Source organism: Rattus rattus, chromosome 6 (assembly GCF_011064425.1).
Source record: "Rattus rattus isolate New Zealand chromosome 6, Rrattus_CSIRO_v1, whole genome shotgun sequence".
Taxonomy (NCBI): Eukaryota; Metazoa; Chordata; class Mammalia; order Rodentia; family Muridae; genus Rattus; species Rattus rattus.
Window position 1 is genome coordinate 124971363 of NC_046159.1, and position 11874 is coordinate 124983236.

Sequence of the window (11874 nt, forward strand, 5' to 3'; positions counted from 1 at the left end):
CACTGATGAAGATGCTATCTGGTTCAACCATAGTAACAGCTGTATATCAGCTCATCCATGGCAGAGTTATAGACCTGGTTTAACTATTCATAGCACATTAGCAGTACACAGATTACAAAGCCAGTTTGTGAACACCTAATAGTAAAAATAGAAACATAGAAAAAGTGTTGGCTGGGCTTACAGGCAAACGGATGGAACTAGAAAATAGCAATCCGAGTGAGGTAACCCAGTCACAAAGGACATACAGGATATGCACTCACTGATAAATGGATATTAGTCAAAAAAGTACATAATACCCAGGATACAACTCACAGACCATATGAAATCTAACAAAAAGGAAGGCCAAAGTAGATGCTTCACTCCTATTTAGAAATGGGAAAAAAAATAATCAGGGGAGGCACAGGTAGAAAGGGATGTGGGTGGGACAGTGGAGGAAGAGGGACAAAGGAAGAGGGCAGGATCAGATATGGGAAGAGATAAGAGAGAAATCCAGAGGGCCAGGAGAATGAACAGAACTATGTAGCAGTGTGGGTGGGAAATGAGGGGCACCAATAGAAAGTCCCAGACGCCAGGGATACAAGAGGCTTCCAGGACCCACTGGGAATCACAATATCTGAAATATCTGAAAGCAGAGAGATAGAACCTGAATAGACCAACTCTAGTAGCTAGACATGGCCCCCCAGCAGAGGAATGGGGCCACCCACCCACCTCAAAATCTTTAGTTCAGAATTTTCCTTTTTAGACAAAAGAAAAACAGGGACAAAAAATGGAGCAGAGACTAAAGAGAAGGCCATCCAAAGACCACTCCTCCTTGGGATCGATTCCATCTGCAGACACTAAACAATATCAACTAACTGGCTCCTTGAGAACTCCCAGGGACTAAAACATCAACTAAAGAGTATACATGGGTGGGTCCATGGCTCCCACTAAATATGTAATAGAGGAACAACTTATCTGGCATCAATGGGATGGGAGGCGCTTGGTCCTGTGGAGGCCTGATGCCCCAGCAAAGGGATACTAGAGGAGTGAGGCAGAGTGAGTGGGTGGGGGGATTGCGGAAGGGAGAGTGGAAAGGGGGTGTGTGTGTGTGTGTGTGTGTGTGTGTGTGTGTGTGTGTGTGTGTGTGCATGTGGATACCCACAAAGACCAGAAGAGAGTGCCGATATTTCTGGAGCTGGAGCTGTAACTTGGTGCAGGAAGCTAAACTTGGATGCTCTGAAAAAGTAGCAAGTACTCTTAACCACTGAGATATCTCCATCGGCCTCACAAAAACCTAGATTTTTAAAAATATTAAGTTAATTTACATATATATTATCTCTATTTAAGAGATAAACACTTTTTCCTGTTTGTTTCTCCATTTATTCACTTTACATCCCGATCAAAGCTCCCCTCTCCTCCCCAGTCCCACCTTCACTAGACCATCTGCTCATTCACTGATTCTCCTCTCCTCTGAGAAGGGGAAGCCTGCTCCCCTACTTCAATATCAACCCATCTTGACACTCCAAGTCACTGCAGGTCTATGCACATTCTCTCCCCCTGAGGCCAGATAAGGAAGAGAATTAGAGGAACAGGATCCACTGAAAGTAAACAGAGTCTGGGACAGCCCCTGCTTGGGTTGTTGAGGAATCTGCCTGAACACCATGCTGCACTTCTGTTACACATGTACAGGGTCCCCACATCTAGTCTACTCATGCTCCTTGATTGGTGGTTCAGTGTCTGGGAGACCCCAAAGATCAAGGTTAGTTGACTGTGTTGGTCTTTTTGTGGAGTCCGTATCCCCTCCAGATCCCTCAGTCCCAAACTCCATCTAATGTTTGGCTGTGGATCTCTGCAAGTGCTTCCCTCAGCTACGGGATGAGCCTCTCAGAATCCAGTTATGCTACGCTCCCATCTTAACAGATAAACTTTATGTTAATTATAGCAGCAAATGTTCTTAACCTGCTGTTATATTATTATATAATATAGTATAATATAATATAATGTTAAAGCTGTAGGACTATTTGACACCGTAGTTCATAGTCCATGTTTGTCCCCTATGAAATTTCTAGAATGCTAGTTTTTTTTTCCTTACCTGCACTTCTGTGTTAGAGTCACTCAAATTTAATTTTTGCTTCTCATTATTTTTCCTGAGCATGAGTTGGTGTAGGGAAAATGGCCCTTTGAAATGTGTACTTTGGATATTGAAATAAAAGTGAATATGTGCAACAAAATTATATGTCCCAGATTCTACCAATGGAGACTCCTGTGACAGATTTAAAACTCGGCAGGAAGAAACTTTGCCTTAGGATTTACTCTGACAGGTGCAAATTCATCTGTAAGGTGAATTTTTAAATGCAACTTCTAAAATAATTTGTTTATTGTCTATTCAACTCAAATAAGTATATCAAGATAGTCCACCATGCACAGATCAATGTACATAAGATGGTTCTATAAGTGAAAACAACAGAACATTGAAAAACCACTCAAGAAAACTTGATGCTAACGTAACGATAGATAAAAAGAATGGGCTTTCTTTGCATATCAAATGGTGTTAAATATTTTAGTCTTCACTCCAGATTTCTTCCTGAACTGAATCGAAAGGGTGTATGCTAGACACTAACAGACATGTATTAATTCAGGACTCCCTTTGAATGTGTATGTAATATGACTAGGCACTTCACATGCCTACTATCTTGGCTTCCCTACAATAATGAACAGTAATCTAGGATTGTCAGTCAAAGAAACCCTTTCTCTGTTAGGCTGCTTTGGTCATGGTATTTTATATCACAGCCATAGAAAATAAAATTACTAGTTGTCTGAAAAATTAAATCAATCTTGATGTGTTTATAAAAACATAAAGAGAGTTGGGAATATGTTTTGTGGATGTGTGGTAAGGTGTGGGGAAGAGGGTGCCTTGGCAGGTCCATGCTGAGGTATCCCTTCCCCCTGCAGGATCATCCACAGGAAGGTATAGTATAGTATAGAATTTATTCAGGGCATGAGGAGGGGAGTTGAGGTGGCAGTAGAGACAGAGAAAGGCAGAGAGAGAGAGAGAGAGAGGGAGAGGGAGAGGGAGAGGGAAAGGGAGAAAAGAGGAGGTGGAGGAGGAGGAGGAGGAGGAGGAGGCTGGCCATGAGTACCTGGATAAAGGGGGAGAAGGGAATGGGGAGAGTGGGAGTAGGGAAGGTTAGAGCAAGAGAGAGGGGAGGGGGCAAGCAGCCCCTTTTAGTGAGTCAGGCATAAATGGCTGTTGCCAGGTAACTGGGGCAGGGCTTAGGCAAAATGCTAACAAATTTGATTTCTTTAAAAGAAGAAAATGCTAGCCAAAAAAAGTATATGTGAGAAAATCAGTTTTATTCATTTTTCCTGTTATTTCTATTGTTAAAATCTAGTATTAAAAAAATTTCAGAAAGTGAGTGAAAATGTGCATTATCCTTGGCAAACTTACCAGCCTGTCTAATTTGAACCACACTCTAAGCTTCAGGATATCAAATATAGTTATTTTATTGGTATCTCTTCCTAATGCACTTTTATGGGAGAGAACTATGACTAATAGAACCAAAGAAGGAAAAAGGAAAAGAAATGAAAGAGACATCAGCATGGCCAATACCAAATATGATAGTGGAAAGTATGGGAACGTAAGTTACTAAAGTTTAAACAGAATGAAACTTATTAACTTACTAAAGTTAAAAGGAAATTTTAGAGTACAGGGACAATTTCTTTTGTTGATCAGACTTATGTTTTATCCAGCTTCAGGCCTTTTAAAATAAAGGCAAAAGTATGTATCCTACAATTAAAAGGTATTATTTTACATAACTGTTAAAGATTAGAAATATTGAACAAACCTCAATTTTATGAGACTGAGAGTGTGTGATCAGATTTCTGAAATAATTTCTATACCTGGCTCTCCAAATTATTATATTACACAATCTAGATATGCACCAAAATTTCTGTAGGTGTAATTAAGGCTCCAAGTATTAAAATGCCCCTTTAATAAGGACATATTGGAGCCAGGGAGATGACTCTTTGGGCAAGATCACTTGCTCTGCAGGTATGCGGAATCCTCATAAAAGGCTCTCCATGGCTGTGCGTGCATGAAACCCAGCATTGGAGTGGTAGGTACTGCAACAGGGAGATTCTAAGGTCTGGACAGTCATCCCAGGTAAAAGAGTGAGCTTCTTTGACTCAGCAGGAAACCCTGACTTATGGAAATAAAGTGGAATGCGGTAGAAGGAAATATAGTTGTCTTGTTCTGACCTCTTCATGGTTACACACAGGCAAATGCACTTGCTCACATCATGCATACTTTCTAACACCACAGAGACAGAGAGAGAGAGAGAGAGAGAGAGAGAGAGAGAGAGAGAGAGAGAGAGAGAGGGAGAGAGAACAAGAAGAAGAAGAAGAAGAAGAAGAAGAAGAAGACAGATATTAAAATTGAAAAATAATTTAGAAAGTTGATGAGTTTATGTTTAGTGGGAATAATTGATTGCATATGTCTTTCAAAGGGAGTAAGGTTCTTCATGGAAAAACAAAACAAAAAACAGATATCTGAAAGGATTTGGTATTGGAAATTTTTCCACTCAAGGATGAAGAAAGCTATGTAGCAAGGAATGCTAGGAAATGAGAATGACTGGTAGCTGATAGCCATCAAGAAGATTGGAGCCTCGGCCTCATTTTTAGAAGGAGCCGGGCTTTGCCAGGCTGCATAAACTCTTCTCCAGGTCCCCCTGGTAAACCACAAAGTGGCATTAGCCTTGTCTCTAGGTCCTTCCAAGGGACTCCAACCAAGCTGGTCCATCACCTCTGCTCAAAGAACAAGGGATAATACATGTTTGTCTTAAGCTGTCAACTTTATGATAAATTGTTATACAACAGAAGAAAAGTTACATGAATTTTAACAAAACATGGAAAATCTCAATCTTTCCTGCTTGTTTTGATATTTAAAAAAAATTATGCTGAGAACAGAGTGGTGGTGATTTTCTACTCAAAACATCCTTTATTTTTCAATTCATGTGGTCACCACTTTGGGATGTGGTGAATGAATTATTCATAGCACTCAATATGTTTGTTAAATCTTTGTGTCTAGAGACCCAGGAATCCTAATCACACTAGTCTGTTTGAGTTTAACAGGATGTCCATCACCTTGATTTTTTTTCCCATTGACTTTAAAAATAGTTTTCCTGAAATAAATGGTTAGACATGAATAGAAATGAATGCAACAGACAAATCAAGATTCTGTACAAAGTCAGAGTTGTCTTCAGAAGTAAAGACGGTAGACAAGGAGGCTTAGGGAATTTCTCGTAACATAAGAAGCCTCTACTTTGCCTTTATAATTGTACCTTGGACAGGAAGTGATAGCTATGCATAGACTTTCTTCTCTAGATTATAGCATAAGTACTTCAAATCAAATGTAAGTATCAATGGCAGACTCTCGAAACCACTGTGATGGTTAATCTACATTGTCGACTTAACTATATTTAGAACACTTAGCATCTTCATGAGGCACATATCCAGTGAGGTGATCTCCACAGTCCCCAGGTAAATCACAGACTGGCCTTTACTTTGCAGATAATCTTATCTCATACCCAATAAGATGTGCCTCATTTCCAGAGAGGAGTAACTGAGGTAAATGATCTACTGTCAATGTGAGTGCCATCATTTCATGGGCTGGGATGGAGACTACAGACAAGTTTAGAGAAGCTAAAATAAGCTGAGTTTCCTCACTCTGCCTGTATGTTCATGACCACAGTGGCAATTTCAAGAAGCTTCTCTCTGACACACTCCTAACACTGTGATGTGAAGTGCAAACTCTTTCTAAAGTCATGAACAAAAATAAATCCTTCTTCCTTTACAGTGTTTATGACAGGTGTTCTCTTCCTGATGACAAGAAAAATAACTAATAGAGTCTCTGTGGAAATCTATTCACTTTGTAAAGTTAACACAAAATTCTTGATACTCTTAGTTCTATCAAAATCTTCTCTTCTCTGTGGTTCTTTTGTTTTTCCTCCTTTATTCTTCTATCACATGGTTGTGTTTCTCATTGATTTCTGATAAAGAGACAACTCTAATGAGTAATCAAGCAACCAGACGCAAACTGCTTCAGGTTGAGAATAAAATGAAGCAAAACAAAACAATAAAACACTTCCTATCTTAAGGAAGAGGGAAGTAATTCAGTAAATAAGTAAACCTCACCAGCCCATCTACTGTCTTGTTAAACTCAACAGGTTCAGAGTACAATAATCTACACATAGCAGAATGCACTGATTTTAAATTAGGATCCTTTATGATAGAATTTCAAGGGGACTCAAGAAGCTGAGGTTACAGTTCTACATACATGGCTAATATTTATTTCAGTGAAAGAGTCAAATGATGCATAGGGAAAAAATGCATGCAGTGAGTTCTGGAGTCAGTCAATGACAAGGCTATGGCAACCTTTCTCTCTGAGTGAGTGTGACACAGGTGTAAACTGACACGCACAAGAGAAGCTGATCGGCAATGTGCTTCGAGTGTTTTTTGGTAATGTAGGCAGCCATTGCCTAGAGTTGTAGAGTGAAAGAAGGGAGCAGCAGTTCAATATGAATTATTGCAGATGAAACAGTCTTATCAGTTAGCTTGGTAAGAATTTGGAGAACCCTTCAAAACCTAATTTCTTTCCGTGTCCTGCATGGACATGGTAGGGATTGAAAGAACCCCCCCCCCCGAAAGGAAAACTATACGAGCTTAAGGTCCACAACTATAAAAGTAAAAAAATAAGTTTTAAAATTCACAGTCTCAGAGCTGAAACAGGCCCGGGCGAGCCCAGGCATGCCCAGGCCCTGTAGGGCCTGCCCCGCCATTAAAACTGCCAGACCACAAAGATAAGGAAGAAGGAATGCAGAACCAGCCTGAGGTATCGGAACTGACTCATAGACCATCTGGCAGGAAGGGATAAGCCCCTAGCCCCTGACATTCCGGACGCCCCAGCCTGCACGTAAACCATGCATCCACGCCTCATTTGAATCCACCAATCAAGTCCCTCTAACCATGCATCTGCTTCTGTATGCCTGCTTCTGCTCCCCAGAACCCTATAAAAACCCGTCCCCGGTCTTGCTGGGCGAGTCAGTCCTTCCGAGCTGACTGAGACGCCCGCAGGTACCTGTGTATCCTGACAATAAACCCTCTTGCTAATTGCATCCGGTGGTCTCAGCCTGGTCATTGGGCTTGGGGATCTCCTTCCCGAGGGAAGACTCTCTCTGAGGGTCTTTCAGGATGAAGTGACATTGTTCCAGCCCCTGGAACAGAGGGAGCAGGGTATTGGCCTCCACCAATGTTGACAGTTGCTAGGGGTGAGGCTCATTTGTTTGTATAAAATATCTATTTTACTTTGTATTCCTCCTTCAGGAAATTTTTCCTTGCCAAGGTTATTGGGGAATGTTCTCCGTGTCAAGGTTAATGAATGCATGATAATCAGAGACAGCAGGAGTCCAGAGGGCAAAGGTGTGTCGAGTATCTCAGAAAAATGGAAAAATGGCTAGATCTTCAGGATAGACCTTAAGGCTATGGGAAAGAATGCTGAAAACATGAGTTCAAAAATATATAATTTCTCAACTAGGCAAAATGTAAGGATGCAATATGAATCGTATGTAACAGGAAAGGAGATAAAGAGATTTAGGGAGCGATAATTGCAGGGCAAGTTCCCAGTCAGCTAAGTTTTATTGTTGTTTTGTTGTTGCTGTTGTTGTTGTTATTGTTGTTGTTGTTGCTTACAAAGCCATCCAGATTACTGAGTTCAAGGTTAGCCTGGGACAAAGGAAGTTTTGGTCCAGGCCCAGGCATGGTAGAAATGGTAATTTCAGGGTGGGATTCCACCCAGCTATCTCATTGCTTATGCTTGTGCTTGCTATCTCTTTCTAAGAATTAAGGGGCTGGGGTCATAGGATGGTGATTCATAGAATAATCAGGAGAACCTAGTGTAATGACTGAATTGATATGTAAATAAAAGACTGGCCTTTTGATCTGCAGAAGATGAGCTATCCAGAGAGTTTTTAGAATAGCAAGAAAAAACTGTCTTGAGCAGAAAACACACACACACACACACACACACACACACACACACACAGAGAGAGAGAGAGAGAGAGAGAGAGAGAGAGAGAGAGACAGAGAGAGAGAGACAGAGAGAGAGAGAGACAGAGAGAGAGACAGAGAGAGAGAGAGAGAGAGAGACAGAGAGATCAGAAAGCTGTCTCAAGAAGAACAAAAGCCATCAGCTTGTAACAATTTGACTTCTAGTCCTTTGCCACAGTCACCCATTCTCCCCTTCTTCAGAACTCCTCTCCAAACTAAGGCTGGTCCTTGGCATTTCCCAGTGACAGTTAAGGGCTATCTGTACAAGCAAACTATTTTATGGATGGCAATATTGTATTTACAAAAGCAACATTTTTCTGCCCATTGTCAAAGTAGAAGATTAGGAGTCAAAGATCTTCCTAGTGTCTACCTGGACATGTTCTTGGGAAGTATATCAAATACTTTTCTTATTGCTGTGACCAAGTATCTGGCAAATAGCTTTAGTCAAGAGAAGTTTATTTTGGCTTAGGGCAGAAAGCCGTTGCAACAAGAAAGTGAGATGCCTGGTCACATTGAATATGCAGTCAATAAGCAGCAAGTAATGAATGCTTATATTCTCTATTTTCTCTCCAATTTCACATATTGTACCTCATCCAATACAGATTCAAGATAGATCTTCCCTAATCAGTTACATACAGTAGAAGAAAAACCCAGAAATGTTTTTTCATGATAAATCTCAGCCTAGTCAAGCTTAAAATGAAGTTTGACTATCACAGGCAGCTATGAAAACATTTTTTTTAAAAATATGTTTGGTGACACACCACCAATCCACAGATTATTTCATCTGTCTCAAAAGGAAACCATTCTTCTGAACAACTAAATACTGTAGCCCTCAAGGTCATAAACTAAGCCCTCTGGCTTCTGAAGATTAATTCAATAAGTGTTTCAATAGTTATTTTTATAATAGAAGTCTTAGTGTGGATTAGGCATGATTGTGATGCAAAAATAAGACTCAGTACAGAAATAAGCATTTCTGTTATCTATAGTTCATATCCCACTGAAAGAATATAGACAGATACAAAATAATATGAATTAAGAAGAAAACTACACTGGACAAGAACAACAATATGTATGCTGGGTACGGCATATGATTTCTAATAAAGTACGTTGGTAAAGTCTAATTAATTATATGACACTAGCCAAAAACAAACAAAGAATAACAACGACAACACAGGTGAAAGAGTGATCCCTGTGGATATACAGAGGCAACATGTTTCCTATAGAAGGAAGTACATATGGAAAAGCTATGGTTTATTTATGAGTATGAATGTTATGCTCAAGGAAGAAGAGGCATGGTGAAGTAGCTGACATAGCTTGGATTCAGGAGAGGAGAAATAACAGAAGGTCCAGCGGATATTAAGTATGACTGTAAGTATTTGAGCTTTTATCTGGAATAAGATGAGCTTTTTATCCTGACAAAGAACAGCAGAAGCTTATTAATCAAAATGTAGAATAAATTTAAAAGACTCTTCATGTGTAAAGGTAACATTTCTGTGGGTAGTGGTGAAGAGTAAGATGTAAATGCAATCTGAAGATGATAGTTTACACTAAAGTCATAAATAGTGTAAAGGAAGATGCAGTCACACCCTGGATATATTTTGAAAGTAAGGCCAAATTTGCAGATGGATTAATATGAGGAATAAGAAGAAAAAGTCAAGAACTATGTCATGATTTTTGGTGTAAACAACTAGAAGAATGAAGTCACTATGGACTTAGTGGAGAAGAGTACAATTACACTTTGCATAAACACTTGAAAGTTCAGTTTGAACAGCATAACATGCATTTAGATACATGTAGGTGGAGTACCAAGTAGGCAGTTAGAAATAAAAGACTGTGATTTGGGAAAATGTCTGAACAGAGGGTATAATTTTGAGAGTTGCAAGCCAATAAATGAGATCACTAAACGAAGGAATGTGGATTTAACAAAAGACCAGTGATCCAACCCAAGAGTTTCTTTTTTTTTCTAATATTTTAAAAAATTGGAAAAACTAAAAAATATCATTTAAGATTTCATATGCAACCTCTTGGATGTTGATAAATCAGTCAAATAAAGACAAAGCAACCCAACTGCATTATTTTTGGCCTGGAACAGTAGTAATTATTTTAGTTTATTTTTCTCTTTTCTGTGACAAAAACAAAAGCTACTTACAGAATTTTAGTTGGCTCAAAGTGTGAGAGTAGATCCATCATGGCAGAGAAGGCATTGGGACAGTATTGTGAAGCAACTGTTCACATTGCATACACAGCCAGGAAGAAGAAAGATGAAGGCTATTGTTCTTTTCACTTATTACTTCTTCCTGGACTCCAGGTCATGTTTAGGCTGTGTCTTTTCCCCTCAGTTAAATCTGATTAGAATCATGTTTATAGACACAGAGAATTTTGTCCCTTAGATTTCATCAAGCTGACATCAAAATTAACCATCCCAAGTTCACTCTTGTCAACTCACACCCAAACCAATCACTTTTCAACAGTAACCTTCTCCTCATAGTCTCCAAATTCTCACGTTTGTCTCATAGTGAAAAATGCACTTAGTGGATGTCTAAAAGCCCTCCCAATCTTACACTTCGAAACTGTTCAAAAGTATATGTGCAAACTTTGTTCTGAGAACTCCAACAAATTAAAACATATTAGTTACATAGTTACAATATGTCATTGTACAGAGTGAAGATCACTATGTTAAAGGGAAGGAATGAGGACATTCCAACAAAAGAGTGAACCAAAGCAAGACCAAGACCTGTGAGGGCAACCACTAAGCCTGAAACCTCTGTCCCTTATCAGGGGCTTTTGATGATGTCTTGGCTTCGAGAACTTTTTTAGCCCTTCTACTACACTTCTTTGACCTTTGATGTATGCAACTCCCTTGGGACAAATTCATTCTATCCTTTATCGGTCAATACACCATAGTTTTGGCTTCTCCACCATACTAAAGTTACTTTGACTTTACCTTCATAGTTTCATGAATTGACCTTTCAGGGTCATCCTGAATGGATGGCTCATTAATACGAGCCTTTCATGTACAGCCTGACCTCAGCAGCTCTCTGGAAAGTCTGGTAAAGCTTCTGTGACCTCCAGACTCTTGAATTTTACTTGTTAAACCAACTTTCCTCTTCCTCCAAACTTAGCAACTGTGATTGTTGTGTCACATGTTTATCAGTGAGTGACAGAGGGGAGAGAGATTATGTCTATTCAGTGTTCTAACCTATGTACATCTTAATGATTAATAATCTAACATTACCTAAATACAGCATGAGACCACCACCACTCAGGAGCTAGAGGGTCTAGACAGGGAATTAATCCGAGACAACCACCACTCCAGTGCCAGGTATGCAAGCAAGCTGGAGATGAGAAGAGAGAAGAACCCCACTTGGAACCACAGGCCCCAAGTGTGAGTGAGCTCAAAACAGATAATCACTTTGGTGTGCTAATAGAGGATCTAGAGGATCGGATCGAGTCTGAAATCACCATGGGGCCCAGACAGGGAGCTATCTTGAGGTGGTTCCTCCCAGGCCTGGGGGTGTGTGTGGGGTAGACAGTCTAAACTTGAGATGACCACTGCCTGGCACCATAATGCATGAGTAGGGCATAGCACTCCTAAGATCATTCCTGAAATGTTCCCAGACACTCAGAGACCCTGAGTATTACTAAGAGGAGCAAGTAAGTAGTAGAGAAATGGAAAAGAAAGAGAAACAGAAGGGTGTGGGCACACCAAAGAGAGGCAGAGCTGGAGACTCAATGGTAGTAAGGAACAACTTGATGTGAGTGGCTAGTGATGCCACCTGGGACCATGGTGGC

General features: G+C 40.0%; 1 non-coding gene across 1 annotated transcript; it reads left to right on the forward strand.

Annotated features, from left to right (window-relative positions):
* Window positions 1–11185: 11185 nt before the first annotated feature.
* LOC116904740 lies at window positions 11186–11315 on the forward strand. Its single transcript, XR_004388427.1, has one exon. It is a non-coding gene; the product is annotated as a small nucleolar RNA SNORA17 (small nucleolar RNA).
* The last annotated feature ends 559 nt before the right edge of the window (window positions 11316–11874 follow it).